General features: G+C 40.1%; 9 non-coding genes across 9 annotated transcripts; all 9 read left to right on the plus strand.

Annotated features, from left to right (window-relative positions):
- Positions 1–447: 447 nt before the first annotated feature.
- On the plus strand, positions 448–521 carry trnat-agu. Its single transcript has one exon. It is a non-coding gene; the product is annotated as a tRNA-Thr (tRNA).
- A 113-nt stretch (positions 522–634) lies between these two features.
- On the plus strand, positions 635–708 carry trnat-cgu. Its single transcript has one exon. It is a non-coding gene; the product is annotated as a tRNA-Thr (tRNA).
- Positions 709–1,859: 1,151 nt separating this feature from the next.
- trnat-agu lies at positions 1,860–1,933 on the plus strand. Its single transcript has one exon. It is a non-coding gene; the product is annotated as a tRNA-Thr (tRNA).
- A 113-nt stretch (positions 1,934–2,046) lies between these two features.
- On the plus strand, positions 2,047–2,120 carry trnat-ugu. The gene has a single exon. It is a non-coding gene; the product is annotated as a tRNA-Thr (tRNA).
- A 1,151-nt stretch (positions 2,121–3,271) lies between these two features.
- trnat-agu lies at positions 3,272–3,345 on the plus strand. Its single transcript has one exon. It is a non-coding gene; the product is annotated as a tRNA-Thr (tRNA).
- Positions 3,346–3,458: 113 nt separating this feature from the next.
- trnat-ugu lies at positions 3,459–3,532 on the plus strand. Its single transcript has one exon. It is a non-coding gene; the product is annotated as a tRNA-Thr (tRNA).
- Positions 3,533–3,646: 114 nt separating this feature from the next.
- trnat-cgu lies at positions 3,647–3,720 on the plus strand. Its single transcript has one exon. It is a non-coding gene; the product is annotated as a tRNA-Thr (tRNA).
- A 1,151-nt stretch (positions 3,721–4,871) lies between these two features.
- Positions 4,872–4,945, plus strand: trnat-agu. The gene has a single exon. It is a non-coding gene; the product is annotated as a tRNA-Thr (tRNA).
- Positions 4,946–5,058: 113 nt separating this feature from the next.
- Positions 5,059–5,132, plus strand: trnat-ugu. The gene has a single exon. It is a non-coding gene; the product is annotated as a tRNA-Thr (tRNA).
- Positions 5,133–12,763: the final 7,631 nt, after the last annotated feature.

Consider the following 12,763-nt stretch of genomic DNA (forward strand, 5'->3'; position numbering starts at 1 on the left):
TGGCCACAAGTGCTACTTTTTTTTTTACCTCTTCTGTGTGCGGGTAAGGCAAGTGGCGATCAGTCAAGTTAGTAAAACAAAAAACACTTGAATAAGTGTTTTTACACTGGAATAAAATATTGTTAACAAGTCGGAAATCACGAGTCTCAGTCGAGTCTGAAGTCCTTCAAATGCAAGTCTAAGTCGAGTCTGAAGTCATTAAATATGCGACTTAAGTGCGACTGGAGTACGAGTCACAAACTCGAGTCCCCGTCTCTGGCTATATTACACAGTTATGTCAGGATGTATAAGCATCTGACTGTTCAAGGGAAAAGATCGTATCTAAAAATTCATCTGTGCCTCGTAGCGGAAAATATGAATTTGACCGCTAGCATTGTTACTATACAAGACATTTCCAAGTGTCTTGTATGAATTTTTTGAGGGGTCAGCACATTCATTGCAAGTTTAGGCGCTGTGGCTTAGTTGGTCAAAGTGCCTGTCTAGTAAACAGGAGATCCTGGGTTCAAATCCCAGCAGTGCCTGCCATTTTGTCATGTAAATCTGGCTGACAAATTTACTAGCAATCTAATTTTTGGCATCTTTTATTGCTATGCAATTTTTTGGTCCTAAAACATTTTGGTTTCTATATGCAAATGGCGCTGTTGCTTAGTTGGTCAAAGTGTCTGTCTCGTAAACAGGAGATCCTGGGTTCAAATCCCAGCAGTGCCTCACCTTTTGTCATGTAAATCTGGCTGACAAGTTTACTAAGCATCTAATTTGTTTGCATCTTTTTTCGCTAAACGATTTTTTTGATTCAAAAACACTTCTGCTTCTATATGCAAATGGCGCTTTTGCTTAGTTGGTAAAAGTGCCTTTCATGTAAACAGCAGATCCATCGTTAAAATCCCAGCAGTCCCTTTTAACTAAGCATCCACACTTAGCTTTTCATGATGTTCAGTCTTCTTGTGAAACATCTTTAAGAACCTCATGGAGAAATATCATCTAGCCTTCATGTTTCTGAGTTGGTCCATCTCAGCCATCTACAACTAACCAACTAACAACTAACTACAACTGTTTGTTCATATTGCAGCAAAACACAACTTATCAACGCTAATTTATTTGCCCTGCTTTTTACCAAATGCGACAGAGCCACAAAATGTCATGTGTAAAGTGCACTGTACTTTGGGAACTCAAACACTTGAATTGTAGCTGATATCTCATCTGCGGAGCTGTGCTTGTTCTCTGGATCATGGCTCTAAAGCAGCTGCTATTGTTACTTACCTTGAGTTTTTCTCTCATTTCCAGTGTAGTTCTGGACCAGTGCTTGTGTATCCATTTCTATGTAAGTGCTGTGTCTGTTCCAACACTGAGTCGGTTGTGGCAGAATGTTATTAACCCTGGTCGTCGCAGAATCTCTGGCTCAAATCATGCAAAAACACCACCATCAAATGATTTTGGCTTTACAGTTTCTTTAAAGATGAATACCTTATGAAATTCTTTGAAATTTGATTCAACTAACTCTTGAGTACAGCTGGTAGCAATTTATTTTTGTCTCATATTGCTGAGCTAACTTTTCATAGGTAAACAAGTAAAGACATCTAATTTTTTGATGCTTTGGCTCGGTATCGACCTGAGCTGTGGCTGGATCATTAAAGTACATTTCTTTAAGAGAATGACAAGTCAAAATGGTCGCTATATTACACAGTTATGTCAGGATGTATAAGCATCTGACTGTTCAAGGGAAAAGATCGTATCTAAAAATTCATCTGTGCCTCGTAGCGGAAAATATGAATTTGACCGCTAGCATTGTTACTATACAAGACATTTCCAAGTGTCTTGTATGAATTTTTTGAGGGGTCAGCACATTCATTGCAAGTTTAGGCGCTGTGGCTTAGTTGGTCAAAGTGCCTGTCTAGTAAACAGGAGATCCTGGGTTCAAATCCCAGCAGTGCCTGCCATTTTGTCATGTAAATCTGGCTGACAAATTTACTAGCAATCTAATTTTTGGCATCTTTTATTGCTATGCAATTTTTTGGTCCTAAAACATTTTGGTTTCTATATGCAAATGGCGCTGTTGCTTAGTTGGTCAAAGTGCCTGTCTTGTAAACAGGAGATCCTGGGTTCAAATCCCAGCAGTGCCTCACCTTTTGTCATGTAAATCTGGCTGACAAGTTTACTAAGCATCTAATTTGTTTGCATCTTTTTTCGCTAAACGATTTTTTTGATTCAAAAACATTTCTGCTTCTATATGCAAATGGCGCTTTTGCTTAGTTGGTAAAAGTGCCTTTCATGTAAACAGCAGATCCATCGTTAAAATCCCAGCAGTCCCTTTTAACTAAGCATCCACACTTAGCTTTTCATGATGTTCAGTCTTCTTGTGAAACATCTTTAAGAACCTCATGGAGAAATATCATCTAGCCTTCATGTTTCTGAGTTGGTCCATCTCAGCCATCTACAACTAACCAACTAACAACTAACTACAACTGTTTGTTCATATTGCAGCAAAACACAACTTATCAACGCTAATTTATTTGCCCTGCTTTTTACCAAATGCGACAGAGCCACAAAATGTCATGTGTAAAGTGCACTGTACTTTGTGAACTCAAACACTTGAATTGTAGCTGATATCTCATCTGCGGAGCTGTGCTTGTTCTCTGGATCATGGCTCTAAAGCAGCTGCTATTGTTACTTACCTTGAGTTTTTCTCTCATTTCCAGTGTAGTTCTGGACCAGTGCTTGTGTATCCATTTCTATGTAAGTGCTGTGTCTGTTCCAACACTGAGTCGGTTGTGGCAGAATGTTATTAACCCTGGTCGTCGCAGAATCTCTGGCTCAAATCATGCAAAAACACCACCATCAAATGATTTTGGCTTTACAGTTTCTTTAAAGATGAATACCTTATGAAATTCTTTGAAATTTGATTCAACTAACTCTTGAGTACAGCTGGTAGCAATTTATTTTTGTCTCATATTGCTGAGCTAACTTTTCATAGGTAAACAAGTAAAGACATCTAATTTTTTGATGCTTTGGCTCGGTATCGACCTGAGCTGTGGCTGGATCATTAAAGTACATTTCTTTAAGAGAATGACAAGTCAAAATGGTCGCTATATTACACAGTTATGTCAGGATGTATAAGCATCTGACTGTTCAAGGGAAAAGATCGTATCTAAAAATTCATCTGTGCCTCGTAGCGGAAAATATGAATTTGACCGCTAGCATTGTTACTATACAAGACATTTCCAAGTGTCTTGTATGAATTTTTTGAGGGGTCAGCACATTCATTGCAAGTTTAGGCGCTGTGGCTTAGTTGGTCAAAGTGCCTGTCTAGTAAACAGGAGATCCTGGGTTCAAATCCCAGCAGTGCCTGCCATTTTGTCATGTAAATCTGGCTGACAAATTTACTAGCAATCTAATTTTTGGCATCTTTTATTGCTATGCAATTTTTTGCTCCTAAAACATTTTGGTTTCTATATGCAAATGGCGCTGTTGCTTAGTTGGTCAAAGTGCCTGTCTTGTAAACAGGAGATCCTGGGTTCAAATCCCAGCAGTGCCTGCTATTTTGTCATGTACGTCTGGCTGATAACTTTAATAATCATTGATTATTTTCTCATCTTTTTTTGCTACACGATTTTTCGGTTTGAAAACATTTCAATTTCTCAATGCGAAAGGCACTGTTGCTTAGTTGGTCAAAGTGTCTGTCTCGTAAACAGGAGATCCTGGGTTCAAATCCCAGCAATGCCTCACCTTTTCTCATGTAAATCTGGCTGACAAGTTTACTAAGCATCTAATTTGTTTGCATCTTTTTTTGCTAAACGATTTTTTTGATTCAAAAACACTTCTGCTTCTATATGCAAATGGCGCTTTTGCTTAGTTGGTAAAAGTGCCTTTCATGTAAACAGCAGATCCATCGTTAAAATCCCAGCAGTCCCTTTTAACTAAGCATCCACACTTAGCTTTTCATGATGTTCAGTCTTCTTGTGAAACATCTTTAAGAACCTCATGGAGAAATATCATCTAGCCTTCATGTTTCTGAGTTGGTCCATCTCAGCCATCTACAACTAACCAACTAACAACTAACTACAACTGTTTGTTCATATTGCAGCAAAACACAACTTATCAACGCTAATTTATTTGCCCTGCTTTTTACCAAATGCGACAGAGCCACAAAATGTCATGTGTAAAGTGCACTGTACTTTGGGAACTCAAACACTTGAATTGTAGCTGATATCTCATCTGCGGAGCTGTGCTTGTTCTCTGGATCATGGCTCTAAAGCAGCTGCTATTGTTACTTACCTTGAGTTTTTCTCTCATTTCCAGTGTAGTTCTGGACCAGTGCTTGTGTATCCATTTCTATGTAAGTGCTGTGTCTGTTCCAACACTGAGTCGGTTGTGGCAGAATGTTATTAACCCTGGTCGTCGCAGAATCTCTGGCTCAAATCATGCAAAAACACCACCATCAAATGATTTTGGCTTTACAGTTTCTTTAAAGATGAATACCTTATGAAATTCTTTGAAATTTGATTCAACTAACTCTTGAGTACAGCTGGTAGCAATTTATTTTTGTCTCATATTGCTGAGCTAACTTTTCATAGGTAAACAAGTAAAGACATCTAATTTTTTGATGCTTTGGCTCGGTATCGACCTGAGCTGTGGCTGGATCATTAAAGTACATTTCTTTAAGAGAATGACAAGTCAAAATGGTCGCTATATTACACAGTTATGTCAGGATGTATAAGCATCTGACTGTTCAAGGGAAAAGATCGTATCTAAAAATTCATCTGTGCCTCGTAGCGGAAAATATGAATTTGACCGCTAGCATTGTTACTATACAAGACATTTCCAAGTGTCTTGTATGAATTTTTTGAGGGGTCAGCACATTCATTGCAAGTTTAGGCGCTGTGGCTTAGTTGGTCAAAGTGCCTGTCTAGTAAACAGGAGATCCTGGGTTCAAATCCCAGCAGTGCCTGCCATTTTGTCATGTAAATCTGGCTGACAAATTTACTAGCAATCTAATTTTTGGCATCTTTTATTGCTATGCAATTTTTTGCTCCTAAAACATTTTGGTTTCTATATGCAAATGGCGCTGTTGCTTAGTTGGTCAAAGTGCCTGTCTTGTAAACAGGAGATCCTGGGTTCAAATCCCAGCAGTGCCTCACCTTTTGTCATGTAAATCTGGCTGACAAGTTTACTAAGCATCTAATTTGTTTGCATCTTTTTTCGCTAAACGATTTTTTTGATTCAAAAACATTTCTGCTTCTATATGCAAATGGCGCTTTTGCTTAGTTGGTAAAAGTGCCTTTCATGTAAACAGCAGATCCATCGTTAAAATCCCAGCAGTCCCTTTTAACTAAGCATCCACACTTAGCTTTTCATGATGTTCAGTCTTCTTGTGAAACATCTTTAAGAACCTCATGGAGAAATATCATCTAGCCTTCATGTTTCTGAGTTGGTCCATCTCAGCCATCTACAACTAACCAACTAACAACTAACTACAACTGTTTGTTCATATTGCAGCAAAACACAACTTATCAACGCTAATTTATTTGCCCTGCTTTTTACCAAATGCGACAGAGCCACAAAATGTCATGTGTAAAGTGCACTGTACTTTGTGAACTCAAACACTTGAATTGTAGCTGATATCTCATCTGCGGAGCTGTGCTTGTTCTCTGGATCATGGCTCTAAAGCAGCTGCTATTGTTACTTACCTTGAGTTTTTCTCTCATTTCCAGTGTAGTTCTGGACCAGTGCTTGTGTATCCATTTCTATGTAAGTGCTGTGTCTGTTCCAACACTGAGTCGGTTGTGGCAGAATGTTATTAACCCTGGTCGTCGCAGAATCTCTGGCTCAAATCATGCAAAAACACCACCATCAAATGATTTTGGCTTTACAGTTTCTTTAAAGATGAATACCTTATGAAATTCTTTGAAATTTGATTCAACTGCAGGATATTCAGTTGTACAACTGACCAGCACCAACAACTGTTGGTGGAATATTTCGGTGGATTATCCAACCTATGTGATGAAATGGCAAATCTGACCAATAATTGACAATCCTTTTATCTTTAATCAACCATTCCTAAGACATGGAAAGTTATCCACAGACTGATGGCTGGATAGCATCAGAAAACACATTATAGTCCCAAAAGGGTAATATGTATTTGTTTTCAACAACAAGTAATAAGCTAGCTTACAACAGTAGCAGCCTGTACTGTACACATTCAAAGTGGCATAGTCAATTCCAGTGCAATGTGCAGGTGAGCATCATAAAATAAAAAGTACAGTTAAATGGCATTGATCAAGTGGCATTTCAAAGTATGGTTGAAAATTGGCTTGTCGTCCCAGCTTGATTTATCATTGTTAACATTTCATCCATCACAAAAATTTAACCAGAGCTGGAATAAACCATCCTTTGTCTAACCATTATAATTTCAGGTCCAATGTCCACACACTGAAGAAGGCCCAAATACCATCAACCAAGATAAAGCTCCTGTTTTAAAGATATTTTCTCCAAAGTGTTTTCCACCATCCGTCGATTCAGCTGCTAATATGCCTAAAAATTGTGGAATCTCTTGGCTAGTTTTTTCGCTAAAAGTGGCCATAGTTCAATCTGTTGCATTTCATGTAATATAACTTGTTGGGAGCTGGAGAAGTACCACCTTCCTCCAGCAGAGTCCGCTGAGCCGAGCCTTCGACGTACCTGTGGCTCGTTTCATCATCAGAGGATCCACAGTCTGTCTTCAGACCTTGCCTCGATGCCGCAGTGTTGAATCTAGTTGGTTAGCACCTGGGCCTAAGAACCTTCTGAGAAATCTTTTATTGCCCTCTAAGTCCTGCTAGGATTCTAATCCTTTTGTGTCTCTGTTTCCAGGAAACCTGTTTTTCTCTGTGAGCTCTGGATGAGCTTAGACTGCCGAGCCTGCCCTCTGAGCCAAACCCGAAGACTCTTCTCTGGATTTCCCATGCAGCTCTGGATTAAGAGCTGGAAACCCAAAGCCAAGGTCTGCGCCCTCATCAGAAGTAAGACGCTGAAGCAGTTACTGGACTCTGCTGAAACAAACCTTCTCTGGACCCAACAGCTCCTCTCTCTGAGCTCAAACCGGAACCCTCAAGGTATTAATCTGAACATCACAAACCCAAACCCAATTGCTCTCAAAGCTAACTGCTCTGGAAAGAAATAAAAATATCTTGCATACTTGCATATTAGCTTTTCATGTTTACATGACAATGCCTTGCAAGGTCATACTTTTTGTACAAGAAATCCCAAGTGTGAATCCTCTGTCTGATTTTTCATCAAACCATGGCCATACTCGTGCTAACATTCATCACTTGTTGAAAAGTGAACTTGCGAAAGAATAAAACCAGGTTGTCATGATGGGTCTAATACTTCTTGCCCACATACAGAAACCCTCACAGATAGATAGTAAAAGTTTGAAAGTTTATTTTTCACTTAAAAAAAAACAGAAACAGGGTTATCTCAGCTTGATGGGTCCTGCAGCCAGGAATCCAGGTGCGACTGCACGTAAGGAGAGTAAGGTGAGATCATAGTTGGTGGGGAAAAATGCAGAAGACTGGTGCACTGTTCTTACTTGAACTAGCAGCCTTAGTTGGAGGGTGGTCAGAGGTTCCAGTTTGTGGAGGCCTTGGCCGGTAGAGGTGGAAGAGTCATTGGAGGGTGGAAAGGTTATTATAAAGGGGAACATACTTATTACATAGGCGCCTTGATTTTACATTATTACATCATGTTCTACTCAACCATATTAGTTTTGTCATTTGGAGCTCTTCCGAAGATATTCGGTTTTGTATTATCCAAGTAATGTCTTCCTAGTCTTCCTATGGGCAACGAGTTGAAGGCACAAATTAAACTGTTCATAATTTATTCTTTACAGTACCCCGGCATTCATAACATGTAGGTCAGGGGTGCCAAACCAGTCGATCTACCAGTCGATTGTGGGCTGACTTTCAGTTGATCGCACAATGTAGTTGTATAGTTTCACAATGTAGATCTATTTATGGCTATGACAAAAAAAGTTTTAAAAAACACTAATCAAATCATTGATCACGAGAGGCCAATGTGTATTTTCATAATAATAAAATGAAAAGTAAAAAGTATGCAGGGAACCTTTTTTTATGCATGGTGATTGCTGGGCATTTTTTGCCACAGTTGCTAGGTCGTTACCAGGGACTCTAAAGTGCAAAGAGGAATCTGCAGAGATGATGAGATAATGACATCTATCACAACTGATGGGGCTCCGTCTATGGTTGGGCGCACTGCTGGATTCGTTGCTCTGTTCAAGCTGTCTGAAACTTTCCTGGATTTTTGGAGCTATCACTGCATCATTCATCAACCACAGCTGTGTGGCAATATTTTAAATATGAAGCACATCATGGACGTTGTGATGAAGATCGCTTGCTCTGTTCGGGCCAGGAGTTTTCAGAGGCGTTTATTCCATGCACAGCTCGAGGAGACAGGTGCAGACCACACTAATCTGCTACTGCACACCGACGACATGTGGCTGAGCCTTGGCAGATTCTTTGAAAGATTTTTGGAACTTTTGCCCGAAAATAAAGAGTTCCTGAAACAGTCAACAACCCATTCTGCATAAATAGTTTGTACTTAGTATTTTCCTATTTTTATCTGTTTTCCTGGTGAATTTTAATCCATCTGCCAGTTTCTCTGCCAATGCCAATACCCAGTGAAGTTTATCATTCTGAAATAGTGGACTTCCCTAAATATATATATATATATATATATATATATATATATATATATATATATATATATATATATATATATATATAAAAATATATAAATATATATAAATATGTATATTTTCAGGACTCCAGTTTTTGTGTTTGTCTGTTTGTCTTGTCTTCGTGTTGTTCTCCCTTCCACCACCAGGAAGCGCCTGGTTCTGGTCCGCCTCCTCACACACCTGCGGACGGTTACCTCATCACCGGACTGCTCTTAAGCTGCTGGTTGCCACTACCTCGACGCCAGAGTGTTTGCCAGTTTGGGGTACTCTAGCCAAGCTTTGTTTATACCGAGTCTAATCTGGGTTTTTGTATTGCGAGTTTTTGTACTCTAGCCAAGCTGAGATCTCATTGAGTTTGACTGACAGCTTGTCTCCCTGAGATTTAACTTTGTTTTTTCTTTGCCTTTTGGCAGGAAGCCTTCTGGCAAACTGAACCTTTTCGGACCGCCTCTCCCAGGAGGGATCAACTGAGGTTTAGATTCAGCCAACTTTGAGATCGTTGATATCACTCACTGAGTAAGGACATCATCTTCACCACAAACCGTTCAAGTACCACAGGAAAACTGAGTGGCAACCAGCGTCTGCATCAATCTTCACCGTCCGAGTTCTGGGTGAACCCTGCTCTGCCCTCCACCGAATCAGACAAACTCTGGATGACCAACACACAGATTGGAGTCAAGGATTCTCCACTTCTCTGGAAACGTGAGTCGCAACACAATCTAATAGTCTGTCTTCCCCCCGTCTTCCAGTTCCGGCTGACCAGAGTTCGGAGAAACTCTGCACCGAGCTCAAAGATTGATTCAAATATATGACTGTAATTTTACAGTTCTAACGTTTTTTTTTTTTTCATCTCTACTGGACTGTGTGTGTGTATCAATTGGTTTATTTAGATTTTTTGACTGCACAGCCTTTGTCAGGAGATCTTGACTGCTCTTTTCTGTAGTTTTGTTGTGTCTGATGAGTGTGTGAGAGAGAGATATGGTGTGAAGTTCTTATCAGAGTGTTAGGTTCTGTTTTTGCAACCTATTTTATGACACAATTGATAATTTCCTCGTTTGTTGGACTTACTGTTTATTCTCCACCTGTGCAAATAAAAAACATGCTGCCCATCCCTTGTGTTTGGCTTGGTAGATCTCGGCATGCCATCAACTTCAACAGTAGATCTTGGTTTAAAGGTACACTATGCAACCGGTGTTGATTTTCCAGCGAGGCTCCCCCCAGAGGGCGAAAGTAAAAGTGCACTGTCGTAAATATGCACAGCTGTTCTCCTGGTTTCTCCGTCAAGCCAGGCGCGGTTGTTTTGAGTTTAGCAGACATGCGAACGCAACAAATGACTAATGCTGCGTTCACACTTGACGTAGCTGGCGCGACAGAAGCAGCGAGTTTACATGCAAAGTCAATGGTTGACGCGCGTCAAGGCGCAGCAAAAGGTCCCGCGGCGCGTTTTGAGCAGCAGGCGCAGCACGTCTGAGCAGCTGAAGCAGCGCATCGGGCGCGTTTAAGCATCTGACGCAGGGGCTGCTGCACACCGACGACATGTGGCTGAGCCTTGGCAGATTCTTTGAAAGATTTTTGGAACTTTTGCCCGAAAATAAAGAGTTCCTGAAACAGTCAACAACCCATTCTGTATACATAGTTTGTACTTAGTATTTTCCTATTTTTATCTGTTTTCCTGGTGATGCCAATGCCAATACCCAGTGAAGTTTATCATTCTGAAATAGTGGACTTCCCTAAATATATATATATATATATATATATATCTATATTTATATAGATATATATATATATATCTGACGCAGGGAGAGAGACACAGCGCTGATGATCACTCCTCTTAAACAGTTTATTGACGCCTAAATTAACTTAAAATGCAGAAATCTGCCGGCAGAATATGCAGCTTGGATTATTTAGATGAAAAACACCTACCAGCTGCCACGGTGAACCGTGAGGAGGCGACCCGGCCAGAGGCTGCTGATGAAGGGATCCCTACTGTCGGCGCACCGCTGGTATGTGGGGGTCTGAGCGGCTCCGACAGAAAAATATTGAAGGCAGGATAATAATCTGAATGAACTGACGGCACTGATTACGTTTTCAGGTGTATTTTCTCACTTAAACACATATTAAAACTACTTTATTCCCACTGATCACAGCAAATATAGCTGCAAGGCAGAGAAAGGATAGTGAAGCTCCGCCCAACGCGCGTCAGACACACTTTTGCACCGCGCAGCCAGAGCAGCAAAGCTGCTTCAGCCGCGCGTCAGAACTAACTGGTACAAGCAGCAAAAATGAAGCAGCAGACGCGATTTTGCTGCGTCCGATGTGAACGTAGCATAACTGCACAAAGATCGCCACTGTGCTAGCAACGAGAATGCTTTTAACTGGGGGGCGTGTAGCAGTTCTCGCCTTAAAGCAAGACTGACTCTCGCGAGACTTCTGAGCCTGTGGGTGCGGGTCGGTGCTCCTGCAATTGCAAGTGCGGTATTTCCCCCACAGACCACCAGGGCGGCCGAGAATACCTTTGTTCAACCTGAAATGAATCATTTAATCATCCATAACGTTATGGAACACATTAATTAACTGAAAAATGTTGCATAGTGTGCCTTTAAAAAAGGTTGGGCCCCCCTGATGAATGTGAATCACTGTCCCCCAGACGTCCACGTTTATTTTTTTTATATTTCTATATTTTGTAAACAAAGCGCAGTGTGTATAACGTCATCCGCACGCGCTACCATTTATTTATCCTGTCCGCTGAAATGCTGCGACTACATCCCCGGATGTTTCCCCAAGAGGCACGGATCTTGTTTCTGAGCTAATCTGAGTAAAATATGCCATACTGGAATTAACCACATAGTGGCAGCATCGGCAGGAAAGCAGCCTGTAGCATTCACGTACAGAAGAGGAAGTTGTCACCACTAGCTGTTGCTAAACAGAAAACTGATGTCCGAGGGATGTGAAGCTCTGACTGACTTCCAGACGTTCTTTGTCCTGGTGTTGTATTAAATTCTGTTCCCCTTGGGTCGGCCTAGCGCATTTGAAGCCAGAGAGGCGGACATGGCGGATGGGACCATTTTCACAGCGGTTCTGATTGTTTTCTCACCAAAAACAACTCCTATAATCATGTCACGGTTTAACATCCAGTTTAATCAGCAGCTGTTGTTTACAAAATTGTAAAATAAATAAATAGACAATGGTCCTTTTAAGCCGTTTACGCCAAGAGAATTACTCTTTTTCCAACTTTTGTCAGTTAAGCCTGAATAAAAATAAAATAAAAGTCAGTCACTAAACACAGTTTTCCAAAACGTAGAGTGTATTTATAATTTTGCATTGCTGATATAAGATAATGGAAACTGGCTGATAGCAGGGCACCAAATATTAAGAGTTCCTGCAACGATGGGAGTGTAGACTTTCTGGTAAATCCCGTTCTAATGTAAAATATTATATTATATATATTAAGGACATGTATAGTATATTACATGCTATCACACATATACAGTTTTTGAGATTCTGGAAAAACTTGCTCTTTATTTCCCAAAGATATGGGAGGAGGAGAGGAGACAATGGATATTTTAGCTGCCTGGAATAATCAGTTCCCCCTCCATCACATGGGAAGAAATTAATTCACCTGCAAGTCTTTAGCTGTGTTTATTCCTCTCTTCATTAACAACAAATCCTGTGGATTTGGTGACATTTGATCATTTGCCAGAGTTATGAGAGGCGAATCATATATTTTAGCCGCCTGATACAATCTGTTCCCCCTTTGATGATCGTAATGAAATATATTTTCTGTTTAAATTTTTATCTAACAATTCAGAAATATTAAGAAAAAAAAATCAAAATAAAACCACTGGAATTTGTTTTCCAACTTTGAAAATGTTTTGATTTCCTTCCAGAAAGATTTCTTAATTCCAAATGTCTGGAGCAATGCTACTGCAGACATTTTGAATTGAGAATTGAAAATACATTAAATAGAGATCATCAAACCAACAGTCATATTTATTTTAACTATTTTGAATTTCAAAATATAAATGAAAAAAT

This window comes from Cyprinodon tularosa, unplaced genomic scaffold (assembly GCF_016077235.1).
Source record: "Cyprinodon tularosa strain WSP-4 unplaced genomic scaffold, ASM1607723v1 ctg256, whole genome shotgun sequence".
Classification (NCBI taxonomy): domain Eukaryota; kingdom Metazoa; phylum Chordata; class Actinopteri; order Cyprinodontiformes; family Cyprinodontidae; genus Cyprinodon; species Cyprinodon tularosa.